The sequence below is a fragment of the Apodemus sylvaticus genome, chromosome 19, assembly GCF_947179515.1.
Source record: "Apodemus sylvaticus chromosome 19, mApoSyl1.1, whole genome shotgun sequence".
NCBI lineage: Eukaryota > Metazoa > Chordata > Mammalia > Rodentia > Muridae > Apodemus > Apodemus sylvaticus.
The window spans coordinates 27,822,332-27,838,547 of NC_067490.1; the positions used below are offsets into that span (position 1 = coordinate 27,822,332).

The following is a 16,216-nucleotide window of genomic DNA, read 5'->3' on the forward strand; positions in this document are numbered from 1 at the left end:
TTTAAGTTGAGCATTAGAAGCCAGGCTTGGTAGCACACCTGTAATGGTAGCGCTTCAGAGGCGAAAGTAGAAGGATTAGGATTTCATGGCCAGCCTGGGCTACGTAAGACCTTAGAGAGAAACTCGGGGAGCAAGTGGATGATGGAAGAGAGGACAGAGATGGAGAGAGATTAAAGAAGCACAGGTTTCCTTTGCCAATGCTCTGCAGCAATCATACAGCTGCATCACAAGCCTCCCCGCAGGGCCCCTGCTACTCTTTAAAGGTGTGCTCCGGCTCTGCACCTTTTATGGGCTGTTGTCTCTCACCCACATTCTGCCATGCTTTGGGCTAGAAAATGACCGCCTGACTCACCTCTCATCTGTGCACTTACTATAGCATCTATGCTGAATAATACCCACACACCCATGGAAGAGGGCTGTGAGGTCCGGAGCAAGTTGCATAGCGAGGATCAGCCTGCCAGTCCTAGAAGCTCAGGCTCAGAAACATCACCCTGGAATCCCAGCCTGAAACCTTGGCCAATGAGAACGTCCGGGGCTGGTAAGATGGCTCCGTCAGAAAGGTGCCTCACAAGCACAAGGACCTGAGTGTCATCTCCAGAGCCCACATAAAGCCAGAGTGGGGGCACACACTCAGGAGCCAGCCGGGGAAGCAGGGCTAGGAATGCTTACTGGCAACATCTAATAATCCGTGAGCTGCAGGCCACTGAGAGACTGCATCAAAGGACAGGATTGGCATTCCTAGGGGGATACAGTGTGTCCTGTAGCCTGCACACGGACATGCTCACACACACACACACACACACACACACACACACAGACACGCGCATGCTCCAAGAGAAGAGTGCTGAGAGCTTGTGTGTAGGTACAATGAGTTGTCACTGTGCTGCCTTCTGCCTTCAGGCCTGGTAAGGAGGACTGTGAAGCACAGTGGAAGCTTGTTTATTCTAGAGCTGGCAAGAATTAACTGGCTAGCCTAAGGTAATGAGACATAAAAGATAACCCTAATAACTGGTTTCCCTTTAATAGACTCAAAAGTTAGCTTTGATGATTTTGGTTTTTGAGACATGGTCTTGAGTACCCAGGGTGGATTCGAATGCAGGTCTCAGGTAGCCCAGGCTGGTCCTGGAGTCCTAATTGTCTTCCTCCTACCTCCTAAGTGCTGGAATTAGGTATGTGCTACCAGGCAAACCAAAGCTTTCCACTTTTAACTTTGCATGTAATTATTTAGTATGAATATTAAAATGCAGGGTTAAGGAGCTAGAGAGATGGCTCAGTGATGTGGAGCATTGTTTTTGCAGAGACCAGGGGTTTCATTTCCAGGACCCACATGGTGGGTCACAACCATCTAAAACTCCACTTCTAGGGGTTCCAATAACTAACTACTCTCTTCTGACCTCCTCAGACATCAAGTACAAATGTGGTGCACATAACATATATCCAAATAAGACAGATCTTTAACAACAGCTACAGTAATAGTAAAGAAGAGGTGCTCATGTGGGAGCTGGGTATATGGCCTCACCCAAATTGGCCCCAGACTTCTGAGCTTACGTGATCTTCATCTTTCACCTCCCAAATAGCTGGATTTACAGATGTGTGCGGCCATGCCAGCTAGAAGCCTCAAGTTTCCCATGATGTGGCTGGTGTATGTGTACACACATGATTCGCAGGAGCATCTGTGTACACCTGTGAGGGCCAGAGGCTGGTATCAGTGTCTTCGCGGTCACTCTCCACCTTTCTTTCTGAGATAGGATCTGTCTGCCTCCCCTGTCCTTGGATTACAGACACTCTACTTACTGTCCTAGCTTTTATGTCTCAGGATCTCTGCTCCTCATGACTGAGACACACACACTTTTAGTTTGTTTGTGACATGGGATTTCATGTAGCCAAGGCTGACCTCAAATTGGCTATATAGCTGAAGATGGCTTTGAACCCTCCCTGGTCCTCCTGCCCCCGAGTGTTGAGGTTCCAGGCATGTACCACCAGGTCGGGCTTGAGAGTGTTCTCTGTCACTGCTGCCCCATACCTGATGCTCGTCTGGCCCGTCAGTGCTCTGCCACTGTGCACCGGCCTTCTGATGCGGAGCTTTCTTAGCCGTTCATTTGCAGCCGTGGCTTCTCTGTCCTCCCACAGTAGGAAGCCCCTGAGTCCTCTGTTCCCAGTCAAGTTCAAGAGTGGTACAAACTTTGGCCCTTAAGGCCGGGAACCTTTACCTCCATAAAGGATGGAGATAGAATCAGAAGAGAGCCACCCTGCTGTTCCAGACAGACATTAGACAGCAGACTCAGACAGAGGCCGCCAGCCTTTTACCAAAGCACCTAGTGTTGCCTGAATATCTTGGCAGACCTCTTTATAATTGCCTGAAGTGCCACAAAAGAGTTGAGTCTAAAGTGACAGACACTTGAGGGTGAAGTCTTAAGAAAGAGCATAAATAACACCAGATTTTTTTTCCTGGAGTCAGGGAAGGAGATGGCTCTGGGGTGGGGGAAGCAGGAGGGGCTGGGTGTCAGGGCTGGGCACACTGCCCTTCTGAACACTGAGCATCCCTTTATTAGCATCTGCCAAAGGGTCTCACAGCTGGGAGAGGTGAGTCCACCTGGCTTACAAGGCAGGACAATGTCAGCCACCTGCTGTGCCTGCTGGACTGTGTGCCCGGAACATAGAGCAGGGCCGGGCTGGACTGTGTGCCGGAGCATAGAGCAGGGCTGGGCTGTCACTCGGTGGGAGGGCACTTCTTCATGTGGCATGCACACAGCCTGGATACCATGCCAAACACTGCAGGACTAACAAACTCAATAAATGCATTTAACAGGTCGTTTCTGTTGTCAAGGGCTGGAATCTGTGTAACTTACTTATGTTGACCCTGTGACCGACCAGATACCTGGCAGAGTTCATTTAAGTAGAGAGAGGTTTATTTTAGTCCTCAGTACAGTTTAGGGGACACCATGGCAGGGAAGACGTGGGCCAGACCTGGTCTATGACTTTGGGAGTATGTAACAACTGCCAGTTACATGGCAGCTAGAAAACAGCCAGACTAGGAGCCAAGTGAGTCCATAATACCCACAGGCCACGCCTACAGCCTAACGTCTACCAGCCAGGCCTTATGTCCAAAAGGTTCTACAACCTTCCAAAACAGCACTGCCAGCCAGTGCTCAAAACACAGGCCTGTGAGGGGCATTTCACAACAGGATTGAGCTGGGGCCTTGCCTTGACTAAACAAGCTCTCTCTGCTAAGCTATATTCTGAAACATTTCTCTAATCTAAAAACCACTAGTCATTTCCAATGCAAAAATCCACAGCGGGGTACGAGGGGTCTGAGGTAAGAAGGGACAGAAGCAAGACCAACTTAGCCAGAGCCTGTCCTCCCCGCTGCTACGCTGATGGGTATAAATTGAAACATCGAAACCTCCAAAGCAGCCATGTGGACGCCATTGCATCCCTGCAGAGAGCCAAAGCCAGTGATGCTGGTGGCTTCCGGCCCACACGCAAGTGGCATAGCAGTGCCCTGGGTCAGCATCCACCAGCCAGGCTCTGCTTCACACATTAGTTTTCCAGTCTGTCCAGTCTCCCTGAGCTGCTTTCCCAAGCCGGCGTATGTCACTATTATAACATGCTGGCCAGAGCAGGTAATGATGCGATGTGTTGATGAGTGCTTCCTGGAGGGGAGGGAAGGGGAAGGGAGGGGAGGGGAGAGGAAGGCGGCTCCTCAGCACACACTGAGCACTAACTCAGCCTCTAGGTCTGTCGGATGATAGGTTGTGGTGCTGAGCAAGACATAGTTCCCAGCTCCGGAGTCTATAGACATAGCATACACAGCAAAGGAACTTAAGTAGAAAGTTCCGGGGTGCTGTAATATATCACAGCAGAGAGGAGGGGTCCATCTGGGACATGGGTCTGAACGCTTTGCAGGAGAGGTATGGTTAGACCCAGACCTGAGCGAAAAGCAGGTGGGGAAGAGAACTTGCTAGAAGGGAATCCAGTGTGTCGGAGTCCCTTGGGTAAGCAAGGGCCGTGCTTTGTGGGCTCCAGACGCCTTGGCATGGGTGGTTCCGCAGTGAGACCAACACCCTCGAGCTCTCTGAGGGGGTGAACGTAGGCCTCTCAGAGACTGTGGGAGCCTCTGAGGAGGGGAAATGCCAGCCTCCATCCAGTCCTGATGCGGAGCTGAGTTGAGGGCGTGGTAGAACACCGGCGGTGGGGGGGAGATGGAGTCAGAAATGGCTGCCCCTGGTGTTGAAGACTGGGGGTGGATCTCATCCAGGAGCTGCTCCAGAGAGTACTGGGAAGGACTTGGTGGTTGGTGGAATTTGCCTCACTTAGGGCAGGCAGATTTCTCGTGTCAGGTAATACCATCGGCTAAGACGAGGGTTCACAGACAGGAGCAGGTTAAGGAAGCTTCCATGACTGTAAGACTAGGGTCTAGGAGAACGGGCTGTAACTCGGGTTCCTGATTCAGCAGCCTAGAGGTGATTGGTAAGCCACAGGAAGCTAAGAAGTGTAACTCAGTGGCACAATTACTATCTGGAAGGCATGAGGGCCTGTGTTCCATCCGCCAGCACACAAGAAAATCCGTGGCAGGATACAGATGACACTGTCCAGAAAGCCCATGAAATAGGCAGAGGATTGTACCCAGCAGGGTTCTCCAGGAACTGCCACCAAGCATGTGTAGGCAGAGACTGGTGCCGGGAAAGTGACTGGCAGTGGGTTACCAGAGAGACGGCAGAGGCAGGAGGGTGGCGCCCAGACGTCAGAGGCACAGACAGCAGAATCTAGGGCAGCCACACAAGTGAGCGTAGGACCCAAGGCAGGGGCTTGACCTTGTCCTCAGTTCAGGGAAGCAGTGCCAGCTTGGGGGGGCAGAGCCTAGGGTGCCTAAAAGTCCTTTGTCAGAAGGGCAGGCAGGCACAGGCCTCCAGGAGGCAGGGGAAGGGACTGCCGGAGGTGAGGTGCAGAGAAGTGCGAACAGATGACAAGCAGAAACCGGTTGGAGAGAAGGCAGGAAAAGGATACTGCTGATGTGGGTAGCCTCCTAGGTGATGTGGCAAGAAGTTGAGGGAGGTCCCATGATGGTTTCTGTCTGTGAAATGCCCAGCAGAGTCTTGGGAGGCCGTACATGAGCAGTTCCCACCGCCTGGTAACGAGAAAGGAGAAAATAAGTAGCTGGTGGTGGAAGTTTTGCATGGTAAGGGCAAGGGCATAAGCAAATCACTGTGCTGGGCTAGAGGGCAGGGGAAGTGAAAGAGGAAAGGCTCTGGGGCCATTGGCATTGACTTCAGCAACGCCAGCGTGCAAGAGGCAGAGTGCTCGCCCAGCATGTACAACACCGCGGGTTACAACACAGCACCACAGGCTGACAGTTCTCAGGCCTGCCTCGGTTGGTGCCTCACAACCAAGCCAAGTGAAAATGAAGGCTCTAAACCAGGCGTGAGCGTGGGTGTGAGGGTGGGGAGGGCACGTGCCTTTAATCCCAGCACCTGGAAAGCGAGGCAAAAGGATCTCTGTGAGTCAGAGGCGGCCTGGGCTACATAGCGAGTTCCAGACCAAGGCTATGTATAGATACCTGTCTCAAACAAAAGTGCAGGCTCCTAGGCCAGAGATAGGGCTCAGGAGAGAGTGCTCGCCTAGGACGTTTGAAGCCCTGGAGTGCATCCAGGGTATGTAACCAGGTGTGGTGCACATCTGTAATGCCAGCACGAAGGGCATGGCACTTAGAGAATCAGAAGGTCACTATCCGTGTTAGGGAGATGGCTCGGTGGTTAAGAGCACTGGTGGGAAAAAAAAAAAAAGAGCACTGGTGGTAGTTCTTGGGAATCTGGGCTCAATTCCTAGCACCCACATGGCCATTCACAAACACCTGTAGCTCCAGTCCAGGGGATCCGGTGCTCTCTTCTGGCTTCTGGACACAGACAGACACTCAGACACATAAAATAAATAATTGAGAAAAAGCTAAGTACTACCTGGTCATTCTCAGCTACATACTAAGGTAGGACAATAGCCTAGATTACATGATACCCTGCTTTAAATAAGGGGCTGCAGAGATGGCTCAGTGGTTAAGAGCACTGGCTGCTCTTCCAAAGGACTTGGGTTCAGTTCCCAGCACCCACATGGCTGCTCACAACTGTAACTTCTGTTCCAGGAGATCTGACACCCTCACACAGACAGACAGACAGACATGCAGGCAGAACACCAGTGTACATCAAATACTGTTTTTTAATTTAAAAATAATAAAGGCTGGGAAGATGACTCCCAGGGTGGCCCTTACCGTAACTCAAGGCTAAGGAGCTAATTTTCCAGAGCCTGCGTAGGTATAAATGCCGGGTAGGCATGGCGATTGGCTTATAATTCTATACTCGAGAGACAGGTCCCTGGGGCAAGGTGGCGAGCCAGAGCAGCAAACTGTGGCTCCAGTCGAGAAGCACTGCCTCAATGAATAAGGGAGACAGCCAGTGTCACTTTTGGACCCACACATGCATGTGCACACACGTGAACCTGCATTCATAAATGAACAACCACATAAATAAAAACTACAGCCTCCTCTCTCATCCTGGTACCCAGCACATAAGCCGCCTCAGGCTCAAGCCTGACTCTTCTGTAGTCAGATTTGGAAGCCATTTGGAACAAAGGAGTAGCAAGCACAGAGGATATTCAGTGTGGTAGCTGCAGGCCAGGCTTAGTCCAGGAGGCTGCAGAAGCCGGCTGGGAGGTGGGGGGGTGGGGGTTTGGGGGGGGGTCTGCGAAAAGTGGCCAAGACAATTTCCTAGCCATAAGTCCAGGCTGTGGGTGAAAGGATGCTCCAGTTAACCCAGCAGAGGGGAAAGTGTCAGACCAGTGTTCCCAGCCCAGGGAACAGCATGTGCAGAGACAGGGCCACATCTGTTGAACTCTGGTCACTCGGCGTAGCTGGCACACACACCGTGTAAACAGGGAGTGGCGTGGCGTCTCAGGAGGAGGAAGCAAGAAGCACATTGTTCTGAGCCTCTTTCCCCGTGCACCCCTTTCCACCAAGTGAGCCAGAAGATGTCTACAAGAGACTCTTCCCTAAAGGTCAGGAAGCAGGCTCCGAGGCTGGGGGCAGAGCCACGGGCTGCCCTGGTGCATCAGGTGTACTCTGTAGACCACTAGGAAGGGAGCGGTAGTTTTACTTGGACTGGAACTTGGCACCACAGCTTCAAAGTTATTTATTTGCTTTAGAGGAAAGGCGTATGTCCTAAGCTGAGAGAGAATTACTGAAGGATCCTCCCTTCCGGGCTCCCAGCCAAAAGTCAGGATACGAGGCAGCCTAGATGGAGTCCATTCAGAGGAGTGTACGGCTCTGTGGGGAGCTGTTTTTCTCCCAGATCGCTGCTTCTCCCTCCCTCCCTGAGGCCCCACCAGCCTCAGTTGACTCCAGCCCCATCTCTCCCTTATTTTCAGAGGTCTCTGAACATACACAGGAAGGTAAGTCGTGGATATTTGGTTCAGCAGACCCCAAAGTCACACTGGAGCCAACCAGGTCTTGGTATCCACTTAGCTCTCTACTGAGCCTCAAAAGCAGAATCCATCTAGTTCATCCTACAAAGTCAGGGTGTGCTCAACCAAACAGCAGCCGAAAGACAACCCAGGACACTCCCATCCCGGGCCTGTGTCACTGCCAAGAGAGAACCAGGTCTCACCCTGTGGCCCCATTCTCAGACTGCATCCAGACAGCAGGAGACGGGAGGTCAGAGCCTGCGGAAGCCAGGCCTGCAGCAGGAGTACAAGGGTGTGGCCTTGAGACCCCAGACTGGGGAGGACTCAGGAGCTGGAAGAGAAGCTGAGGGGGAGGGGGAAGGCCTGACCCTCACAATCTACAATTATAAACTCCTGACATCCCCAGGAATCAGGTCCCCTCGAGACCCTGCCAGCCACAGGAGCCCTCACTAAGCTAATAGGAGCACCCAGGCTTTAATCCCAAAGGCCTGTAATGCTAACTCACCCTGAAAAGCCTAGTCAGTCATGGGCACCGAAGAATGTCTTACCCAAAGACAGTGAAACAACTTCCCACTTTGAGTTTTTCTAAACCTGCTGACTGACTTTGTGGCCAAGACAAGCTGCCATTAAAAAGTTCCGCCCTGGCAAGTGCCAGCTGGGTACTTTTCGATGTCAAAGCTGCTGAGGTGGGAAGGAAGAGTCTTCAATAACAAAGACAGGCCCCTGGGCTCAGAGCCATGCCTCTCATTTTAGCACAGTGGATGGGTAGGTACCAGTGGTACCCAAGCTCCGGGAACACTAGGGACACTCGCCCTGGTTCACATAGAAAGGCGTGACTACATGTGGGGCATCGTGCCAGGGACTTCCCACACATGTCATTTATTCCCTGAGAAAGAGGTAAAAGAAAAGCCACGTGGTTGGGAGGAAACCACCATGGCAGTGGCAGGGATGGCCAGGAAGAGTCATGGCCTGGGAACGTCAAGGGACACGGGGACAATGTTAGTTGGGGCTTCTGTAACAGAATGCCACAGACTAACCTGCTTACACAGCAGAAATCTAGCTCACAACTCTGAAAGGCCAAAGTCCACAATCAGCGTGTCAGTAAGGACCCTTCAGAAGGCAGAAGGAAAGGTTCTGGTCTAGAGTGTCCCGTGTGGCATGTAGATGCCCCCAAAAGTCTCGTGTGACCAAGCCTGACCTCAAATTCAATTCCCTAAGGACAATGACCTTGTAGTCTTCCTGCCACCAACCTCCCAAACCATACCCAGCTTATGCAGTGCTGGGGACCAAACCCAGGGATTCCCGCTTGCTGGGCAAGCCCTCTCCCAGCAGAGCAGCATCCCCAGCCCTGGCCGGGTCCTCTGGGCTCCCCTCTGTGAGTCGCTTTCAGGAGCACACCCTGTTTTGTTCGGAGAGTTGCACTAGGAACCCTACAGGCTCTTTATCTGCAGTTGATTACCTCTGTCAAGACCTAGCTGCAAAGAAGCTCAGCCTTGAACCCCTGGGCTCAGGACTCCCACACTTACACGTGTGAATTTTAGAAAGACAGTTCAATACCTGTTAGGAGTGTCCAACCCAACTCTCTCTAAATGGAAACAACTCTTCCATATATGTGCATGTGTATAGGTATGTTTGTGTGTAGCGTGCATGCGAAGGTCAGAAGACAACTTGGAGGATTTAGTTTTCTCCTTGTGCCATGTGTATGCAAGGGACTGAACTCAAATCATAAGGCTTGGTACGAGCACCGTTTCCTGCTATGATATCTCACCCTCAACTGCCCTTAAATGAAGCCACGGAAGCTTTGGCTGAGAAATTCATCCACAGCCACTCAGCAAGGAGGAAAAAACTAAGAAGCGAGGTCAGGGACTTCTCCAGGAGCTGCTTCCCCAAGGCATGCAGCTGTTCTGCAGGACTCTGAGCCGTCTTCAGGAGTTCAGCTGCGCCCACTTGCCACAGATCATCACAGCTGGCTCTGTTAACTGCTGACCTTCCCGGGAGAGGTGGGGATCGCCCTGGGACCCTCACCTGAGCATCCAGCCACTCCTCTGAGCCTTTTGTTTGCAATTCTATTCTACTTGCATGTGACCTCTGTGCTTCTCTGGAGAGGCTAGAGTACACAGTCTGGGGAGGAGATTCTATACTGGTTGGGAAGGCTATCAAGCATGCTGTGTGCAGACCTTATAGCCATGGTGCCTTAGGGTCACCCAGGATCGTGCCCATAACCCACCCTATCCATGCTCTGTAAGTGACCCTAATACACATTGATTCCCAGGGGGAACCTCAGTGGAATCCAACTGTGTTACTGAGACCTTATGAAGAGGGGGAAGATTTAATAATAGACTTGGGATGTGCATGCAAGTGTGTGGTGTGTGTGTGATGTGTGTGTGTGTGTGATGTGTGTGTGTGTGTGTGTGTGTCTTCCCCAGGAGAAAAATTCTCACAACAGCATCCTAAAACCTAATTGAATCTCTTTACAGGACTGGAGTGAGGACCCACAGAGACTCACTTGCAGGCCATAGTTGAGCAGAATCAATTGTCAGAGCAGAAGGCCCCCATGAAGGCTCTTCCGGGAAGAGCCTTGTCTTCTTTTCAAAGGTTCCTCTTTTAAGAAGCCCAGAAAAGGAGGTGGGGGGCTGGAGAGACAGTTCAGCAGGTAAGGACAGGTACTATTCGTACAGAGCACCCATTAGTTTTGGTTCCCAGCACCCACATGGTGGCTCACAACCATCTGTAGCTCCAGTTTTAGTGGATCCAGTATCTTCTGACTTCCGCTAGCACAAGGCATGCACTGGGTATGCAAACAGACACTCATATACATAAAAAAAAAAAAAGTGTGTGTGTGTGTGTGTGTGTGTGTGTGTGTGTGTCCCAGACAGGGTTTTCTCTGTATAGCTCTGGCTGTCAAGGAACTCACTCTGTAGACCAGGCTGGCCTCCAACTCAAAGATCCACCTACCTCTGCCTCTTGAATACTGGGATTAAAGATATTTGCTACCACTATCTGGCTTAAAAATGTATGTTTAAAAGAAGTGAGAAGAGGGACTTGGATGATATGGCTTAGTTTGTAGAGTGTTTGACCAGCAAACCCAAGACCCTGGGCTCAGCCCCCGGGGCTTTGTCAAACAGTGCAGCAGCATGTACTAACTAGCAACTGCAGCACTGGGGATGGGAAGATGGAAAGGCAGGAAGGTCAGGTATTCAAGATCGTCTTCAGCTAGGAAACAAGTTCAAGGCCAGCCTGTGCTATAGGAGACCCTACTCACAAAATGAAGAGGTGCAAACCTGTCACACTGCTCTGTTCCTGTCCTGTGTCCCATGCACGCGCGCACACCCACACACACACACACACCAGCAAGCACTTCTTTGGAGTTTGCTGGGCTCTCTTTTGCTCATCCTTGGGTCCAGAAGGCCAGTGAGTAGCCATTTGTTTGGAGAAAACTCTAGAGTAAGTGGCAGAGTTTCAGAGCCGTGCTTCTGTGGCCCAGCTCACACACATGACCAGCTGTAATAGCTCATGGCTCTAGCGACAGCACTCTGGGGAGGCTACGACCCAACATTGTTACCATGGGTTAGACCAGCGCATCCAGGCCCCTAGAGACCCTGCCTCAAGAAAGTGAACACACACACACACACACACGGGGGGAGGGGGGAGACTGAATATAGCACCTGGGGGGCGGGCTGTGAGGAACACAGACCACAAACCAAGATAGCAGGCTACAGGGGAGGAAGTTCACCTTGGCCTTCCCTGTACCAGGCCTGCTGGTTTTGCAGACATTTGCTGTTTTTTGGTGGTTAGGGTTTCTTTCTTCTTCTTTTTTTTCCTTAATTCAATAAAAATAGCTCTATGGGACAACATATTATAACATTCGTGGAAATAAAAACTCAGAGCCACATCACAGGGTGTCCTGATGCAAACTTGGCCCCTGGCTCCCCAGGCTGATCTATGCCGCAAAGATGGCCGCCCCTCACTGGTCCCAGGTGGGGCCTGGCCTTGGGGAGGAAGGGAGGAGGCGGCACAGAGCCATCAGCTGTTTCCCCTCACCAAAGCTAGAAGCACAGCTTTGTCTGAGCCTGCCTGCTGCACTATAAAAAGTTTCCGCCACAAAGCGTCCATTCAGGAAGCCAAGGTTAGAGACCCTGGGTTTCCTGACTCGATAGCTCTCCTGGGGCCAGGGACCAGCTCCGAAGGGTGGGGTGTGTGGGCTCTGCAGGTTACAGGATGTGAAAGTGAGGAGCGAGGTTAGGGGAGAGAATAAAAGGCCAAGAGTAGACCACGCCCAGCCGAGGCCAAGTGCAGTTCTCTTCTTCGGGGTTTCCTGTGGGCGAGCTGAGAACACTGTGTTCTGGCTAGGAACTTACCCTGCGGGGGCTGCTCCCCTCTCGGCCTCTGGGTCCTAGCGCCGGACCTCACAGGCCTTGGCTTCCCTGCAGTGCTGTTTCTCCTGCCTCTGGCTGCTACGGAGTGTGGTGTGGTCCCCACATACATATGGAGGTGTGGCCACCTCCATAGCATCTCCCAGGTCACAGGTCGTGGTGTCGCCCATATACACACAACAAAACAAAACACCCTTGGAGTGACAAGGCTGAAGTTCAGGAAATAGCTAACCGGCATCTCTGTGTTTTCCTGTCTTCTGGATGCTGGGAACTAATGTTGAGCCATCGTTGGATTTTTTTTTTTTAATTTGTTTTTTTGGTTTGTTTTTTTTAAAGATTTATTTATTATTGTATGTGAGTACACTGTAGCTGTCTTCAGACACACCAGAAGGGTGTGTCAGATCTCATTACGAATGGTCGTGAGCCACCTTGTGGTTGCTGGGATTTGAACTCAGGAATTTTGGAGGAGCAGTCTCTTAACCGGTGAGCCATCTCTCCAACCCTGGAGCCATCATTGTAATGTACATACTTGAGAATACAAGCCTTCTAAATGGCTTGGCGTTTGTTTAATTGTGTATGTGATATTCCTGTCGTGACTTACAGAGAGAATGCAAAACCTTACCCGGGCCTGGCAATGGGTGCTTTCTCCCCCCCACACCCCCTTTTTTTAAATTGCATCTGTTTAGTGTGTGCTTATGTGCACACCATGGTGTGCATGGAGAGGACAGAGGACCACGGTGGGAGTCTCTTGCCTCTTTCCACCGTGGGTTCCAAGGATCCAGGGATGACTGTGGTCATCAGGTGCCCTCTGTCACTCTATCCTTACTCCTTTGAGATCGAGTCTCTCTTGTGGGTGTGTCCTACTCCTCCACACTAGGCTGCCCCTCAGCCTGCCCAGCGGTGCCCTTGTTTCTGTCCACCTGACCAGCTCTGCAGCCCACAGGACCACACTTAGCTTTCCTCATAGATACTGGAGATCAGAACTCAGCAAGCACTCTTCCCCACCGAGCCCATCTCCCAGCCCTAGTTAGTTGTAGCATTTTGTTTGTTTAGGTTTATTTTATTGCATGAATGTTTGACGTGTGTGTGTGTGTGTGTGTGTGTGTGTGTGTTTATTTTTTGACACAATTTCTCATGTCCCTTGCTGACCCCAAATGGATTGTGAAGCTGAGGGTGACCTTGAACTTCTGATCCTCTGCCTTCACTTTCCAAGTGCTGAGAGGACAGGTGGGCGCCAGCACGCTTGGTTTGGTCTGTGTGCTACTGGGGATTGAACTCCAGGCATCCTGCTTCTAAGACAAAGACTGCCAACTGAGCCCTTAAAGGCCCTACTGCTTGTGGAAGCATACTTCTGGGATACAGACTTTTAAGAGAAAAACTTTAACCACATCCAAATCACAGCAGAGGCACTCAGTTCAGAGAGGATTTTTGATCCCAGGCTCCGTTCTGGGTTACAGATTTTTCTGTTAAGATTATATACCTCTATTGGACCTGGAGAAACAGCTCAGCAGTTGAGAGCACTGCTTGCTCTTCCAGAGGATCTGGGCTCAATTCCCAGCACCCACATGGTGCCTCCCAACTGCCTGTAGCTCCAGATCCAGGGGACCTGACACCCTCATGCAGACATACACACACAGGCAAAACACCAGTGCACATAAAAATAAATCTTTTTTTTTTTTTTTAAAGTTGCACCCTTCTCTTTTAAGTCACTGCATCCTGTCTGGTCACAGTGTCTGCCTTCTGTGTGCAGTCTTTTAACGTCCCTGACTGGAAGTTCTTTGCTCTAGGCAAGGGGCCAGCCCAGGACTGACTGTCCACTGAACACCTGCCCTGCACCAAGCAGGAACAATGGCCGGGCAGCTGCCAAAGCCGAGTGCACAGTGAAGGAAAGCGCCCGTGGACTCTGCCCCTCTGAGGCAGCACCTCAGAGTGCACTGGAAATACACACACGGGCAATCAACAGCAACAATCACCCTGACTTCCTGGGTCTCCTGAGGCAATGGTTCTCAGCCTGTGGGTCCTGAGCTTTGGATGAGGGGTCCAATGACCTTCCTACATGGGTCGTAGATCAGATACCCAGCATAGCAGGTATTTACATTATGATTCATAACAGCAAAGTTACAGTCATGAAGTAGCAACAAAAATCATTGTGTGGTTGGGGGGAGGGGAGGATGGCGGGTCACCACAACATGATGAACTGCATCAAAGGGTCAGAGCGTTAGGAAAGTTAAGAACCCCTGTCCTAAGGGAGCCCAGAGGGCTGGGAGTATACACAGACCTAACACTGGAGACCCAAGAGCATCTCCTCAAGGAAGAGATCAGTAAGAAATAAAGATGGACGGAGAATGGCTGAGGGGCCCAGGGGTGCAGATGGGTAGGAGGGATGGACAAATAGGGCAGCTGTGGACGGTATAACCTAATTGCACATTTCAGAATAACTAGTAGACCGCCGGGTGTGAGCAGGCGTGAGCCGGGCGTGGTGGCCCGTGTCTGTAATCCTAGCTCTGCCCCTGGGAGGCTGAGGATGGAGGACCTCGGGTTCAAGGTAGACCTGGTTATATAATGAAACATTGTCTCAAACAAAAAATAACAGTCTCATAGAGTGCTGCCCAAGCAGCATGAGCCCCCAGCACTTCAGAAAGTGGGCGTGGTGACAGGTACACATGCAATCCTAGAACGTAGGAAATGAAGGCAGAGGGGTCAGGAGTTCAAAATCATCCCCAGTTACTTAGCACATCCAAGATTAGCCTAGGATACATAAGACCCTGTCTGTTTTTCTTCTTCTTCTTCTTCTTCTTCTTCTTCTTCTTCTTCTTCTTCTTCTTCTTCTTCTTCTTCTTCTTCTTCTTCTTCTTCCTCTTCTTCGTTGTCATCATCGTCATCATCGTTGTCTTCTCCTTCTTCTTTTTTTGAGACAAGGTCTCTCTACACAGCCTTGGCTGTCCTGGGACTCACTTGTGTAGACCAGGCTGGCTCTGAACTCATCTGCCTTTGCCTCCTGGCTGCTGGGATTACTCACCCTATCTTTATTTAAAAACAAAAATCTAGTAGAAAGTTTACTAACTGTTCTTAACATACACACACATACACACACATTTTCCTTCGAGACAGGGTTTCTGTGTAGCCCTGGCTCTCCTGGAACTCACTCTGTAGACCAGGCTGGCCTTGAACTCAGAAATCCACCTGCCTCTGCCTCCCAAGTGCTGGGATTAAAGGCGTGCGCCACCACCGCCCGGCCACACACACAATTATGAATTCTGAGAAAATTCATAATTGCTCTGATTCTGTGAAGCTCTGGAGAGATGATTCTGTGGTTAAAAGCACTTGCTCTCCTAGAATACCAGGTTTGATTCCCAGCACCCAGGTGGTGGCTCACAACCATCTGTGACTCCAGCTCCATGGGCTCTGGTGTGCACGTGAACATGGAGGCAAGATACTCATACAAAAAAGTAAATCTTCAAAGAGAAGGACGGGAAGAAAGAAGCGTGCCGTGTGACAAGCACACACAGGGTAAATAAACGCTTGCTAAAGGAACAGTTGCTTGAAGTCTCTAACACGGCTGCCCAAGTCATTCTTAGCTACCCACACTGCCTCCGGTTAGTGGTGGAAATGAACCCTAGACCCTCATGGGAGGTGAGTGGGTGGAGGGGAGAGGAGGAGAGAGACAAGGGCAGGATGGCGCACACCTGTGGTCTCAGCACTTGGGAGGCAGATGATTGAGGATCAGGAATTCTAGGTCATTCGTGGCTACATAGAGAATTTGTGGCTAGCCTGAACTACATGAGACCCTCTCTCCAAGAGGATGAAAGCAGAGGGAGGTGGGGTTCAGGGCTAAGATTTCCCCTGTGAGAACTAACACATGTTCCCACAAGGCACTTTCTGTCTTAAAAACAGCCCAACAGGGGTCCTGTCCCCGTGGAACCAGACTAGTGCCCCCTGCAACTCGTGGCTGGAAACCCCTCCCATCCTCTGTTTGCCCTAAGTCAGGCTGCTCTGCTGAGGGCAAGAGTTCCCAGGTGGGCACACCCTCCCGTGCTTTTTGCACTTTCCTGTGGCTTCCCAGGCTGGCCCACAGAAGCCTGATTCATCCACAACCACACTAAAACATAGAATTAAGTCGGCTGTAGCCTGGATGAACTTGGCCGCTGCGGTAGCCACACCACTCCTCGCAGTACTGTTTCCATGGGGAAAAAAAATGTCCTGAGCTCCAAGAAGCCGAACTGTAATAGGATGAAGGCACACCCAGGTTCAGACCCAAGTCTCTACACTTCCTAACAGGCACTCGTGGTCCCCAGACTCCGGCTCTGTTGCTTTGTAAGAACACCCTGTGTAGCCTCTTCAGAAGGTTCTGGTGCACACTAGACACCTGTGAGCATGCCGCAGCTGCTCCCAGAAGC

General features: G+C 51.2%; 1 long non-coding RNA gene across 2 annotated transcripts; it reads right to left on the reverse strand.

Annotated features, from left to right (window-relative positions):
• Nucleotides 1-2,887: 2,887 nt before the first annotated feature.
• On the reverse strand, nt 2,888-12,378 carry LOC127669580 (uncharacterized). 2 transcript variants are annotated; one of them, XR_007974397.1, is made up of 2 exons: nt 11,805-12,378; nt 2,888-5,128 (listed from the first exon to the last, which is right to left on the reverse strand). It is a non-coding gene; the product is annotated as an uncharacterized LOC127669580 (long non-coding RNA). The 2 variants fall into 2 exon arrangements; XR_007974398.1 differs by lacking the exon at nt 11,805-12,378 and adding an exon at nt 7,952-7,994.
• Between the last annotated feature and the right edge of the window lie 3,838 nt (nt 12,379-16,216).